The sequence below is a fragment of the Nicotiana tabacum genome, chromosome 14, assembly GCF_000715075.1.
Source record: "Nicotiana tabacum cultivar K326 chromosome 14, ASM71507v2, whole genome shotgun sequence".
NCBI classification, from domain to species: Eukaryota; Viridiplantae; Streptophyta; class Magnoliopsida; order Solanales; family Solanaceae; genus Nicotiana; species Nicotiana tabacum.
The window spans coordinates 7,239,511-7,243,000 of NC_134093.1; positions in this window are offsets into that span (position 1 = coordinate 7,239,511).

Sequence of the window (3,490 nt, forward strand, 5' to 3'; positions counted from 1 at the left end):
CCTACCACATGTCCTTCCTCATCCTTCGCTGTCCAGTTGTTGTTTTAGCTCAAAATCCGTCTCTATAGCACTTGAACCAACAACTCGTTACCAGCTTTAAACCTTTCTGATGATCATCCTTCTTGAGACATCAACACTAGAAACGTTGCTTCGATCCTGAATCACTGCACACCGCGATCTCTATCGATTGTTTCCCCTATACAAATTCCTAACACCCCGTCGTGAAGGCGGGTTGAAGAAAACCGTAACACCGGCGAACCTTAACACATTTTACAAGGCGATGACACCACATCAAAATTGAGAATTCTACCACACTCGAAAATATCAAGCTTTGTTACTCCATCAACCCCAAACCTGAACATTCATAGTTCGATTGCCTTTTCTCTGTTGGAATTAAAACATGGAACCTCTGAATCATGTACTGAGAAAAACCTTCTTTCAAGTCATTTACTGCCCTGACACATAGACATGCATTCTACCATTACATAAACACTATGTGATAACAACGCATGAATCGTCATAACAATCAATGCCAAATCTCAAACCTTAGGTAGTATTGATACTGAACTGAAATGATAGAGCGGCCTTCCGCAAGGCGACGACAATAGCCCAATTAATTACACAGGGAGAAGCATCCCGCACTACATCTGTAGTACCATTAAAAATTTCATCGATCCCCAATTTATAACAAGCGCTTCACTTTGCATAAAATTGAATAGGAAGAAAATGTAGGCATAAGCCTCAAAGGAATCAAATCGCACGATGAGGAATCAAAAAGGAAAGTATTCCTAACAGCCCTGTAGCCTCTCGAAGATAAGCATAGACAACTCCGTACCGATCTGCAAGACTCTACTAGACTTGCTCATGACTCGTGAGACCTACGTGAACCTAGTGCTCTGATACCATGTTGTCACGACCAAAAATCCAAAAAAGGCCGTGATGGCACCGGACACCACTGTCAAGCAAGCCAACCATAATCAATTAACTTAATTACCCATTTTAGTATTTTTGAAATAGAAATTTCTTTAATAAAATTGTAGAGATAAAACTCATAGAGTAAATGATAGATATTTTTGCAGCTAAATTTCTAAACAATTCACAACCATTCCCAAAACCCGGTGTCACAAGTACATGAGCATTTACTAGGGAATTAAAAATAAAACACATCATCTATCCAGAATCCAAATTAGACAGGAAAATATAATAACTCTGAAGGAGACTCTGTTAGATGCGGATCGTAATATAGAATGCATCTCACCTATGTCCCCACAATTATTAACCACACCTCTGCGCCCACAAGGCTTCTATACATATATGTACTTGCACAATAAAATGTGCAGCAAATGCAGTATGAGTACAAAAACAACGTATACCCAGTAAGTGTCAAGCCTAATTTCGAAGTAGTAGTGACGAGATAGCCGACTTTGACACTCACTATGGGTCAATAATAATAATTGAAATAAATTATAATTATTCAAATCAGCATGGTTCATAGAGTTAACAATTAGCCGAAATAATAAAAATCCTTCAAATGCAACAATTTTCTAATTTATTTATTTAAATCATGCAATTTCAATAAAACTTCCAATTTATCAAATAGCTTTGCAAGATGCAATTAAATTTCAATAACTTTTCAATTTATCAATTAAATCTCGTTTACAGGAATAACAATTAATTCCTTAACAAGCAAGAATAATAATTCATTAAATTCTAAGGATTTTTTAATTTATCAATTAGCTTCGAAAGCTAAAATAAATTATTAAAGTATCATGTAATTTTTATTATTAAGCACGATTTCTGCCGAGGACGTACGACCCGATCCAGAGTGGTGTGTACACTGCCAAGGGACGTGCGACGCGATCCATAGATGCATCTATCTTGCCGAGACATTCGGCCCGCTCCATAAGAAAGAAGGACATTCTTTTTATGTACCTCCGGAAGGAGATTATATTTATTATAAGATAAAGTTGGGAGGAAGAATAATGTTTTTTAACAATTAATTAATTTAAACAGAAAATCAAACATATGAGATTTCCATCCTTTAATATCAATATCTAACAATTCACAATATATTCATACATATCAATTAATATTAATTAAACAAAGAATACAATTTACACAAGTAGTTCATGCTTTGAGTCCTAAACTACCCGGACTTTAGCATTAATAGTAGCTACGCACAGACTCTTGTTACCTCATGCGTAAATAGCCTCCACAATTAGCAACAATTATTCAATTTAATCCCTATGGTATAATTTTTCCCTCACAAGATTAGACAAGAGACTTACCTTGTCTCAAAGTCCACTTTCCGATTACCACGTCGCGTTGAATTCTCGATTCCATGCCAAATATCCAAAACTATCCAAATATTATACAAAATAATTAATATATGCTAAATGATTCGAAATTTATCTATTAAATAAATTACCTTATCCAAAATGGTAAAATTCCTAAAATTCACGCCCGGCCCACGTGCTCGGATTCTGGAAAATTTCGGATAAAAATGTTACCCATAATCTCAAGAACTTGAATATATAATTTCTACCCAATTCCATAACTATTTTAGTGGTCAAAATCTCATTTTTATAAAAATCTAGGTTTTTCATCTAACTCTTTGATTTCTAAGATTTACTAGTTATAATCTACTTATAATCTATGTATTTAACTCAAAGTGTGTAGAATTAACGTACCTTCATGTTGCTAGTTGAACTCCCATCTCAAAAGCTCTGAAATCGCTCGAACATGGAGGGAAATTGTCTCAAAATGTTTGAGCCTCGATTTTTAACCATTCTGCCAAGCAGTGGTTTCGCACCTGCGGAAGGGGTACCGCACCTGCAGAAGGGTTACCGCACCTGCGGCTTTCGCACCTACGGAAAAGCCTCGCAGGTGCGAGTTTTCCCTCGCCTGCCAAGCCTCGCATCTGCAAAAAATGCTCGCACCTGCGCGTTCGCAGGTGCGCCCGAGATTCTGCACCTACGATGGCAGACCTCCCCTTCTCTTTTGCTTCTGCGCATAAACCTCGCATCTACGAGAGTCACACCTGCGGCTGTCCAAGCGCATGTGCGAACGTACCAGAAGCAGAAAGCTTCAATAGTTTTCTCCCAAGTCCGAAATTGGTCCGAGCCTCAATCGGTTAACACTCGGGACCCCCGGGGCCCCGCCCGAACATACCAACAAGTTTAAAATCATAAAACGGACTCGCTCGAACTCTCGGAATGCGTAAAACAACATCAAATCTAAGAATCATACCCTAAACCAAATTGATTCAAACTTAAGAATTTTAAGTTCTTCAATTTACTTCCAATGCGCCGAAATATACTTAACTACTCAGAATGACACGAAACTTTTCATGCAAGTCTTAAATCACTATACAAAACTATTCCCTAATATGGAATTCCAAAAATCCTACTCCAAACCAAATTTAAAGAATTTTAAACCTTCAAATAGTTGATGTTTACTATTAAGCGTCAAAACGCTCCCGGGTTATCCA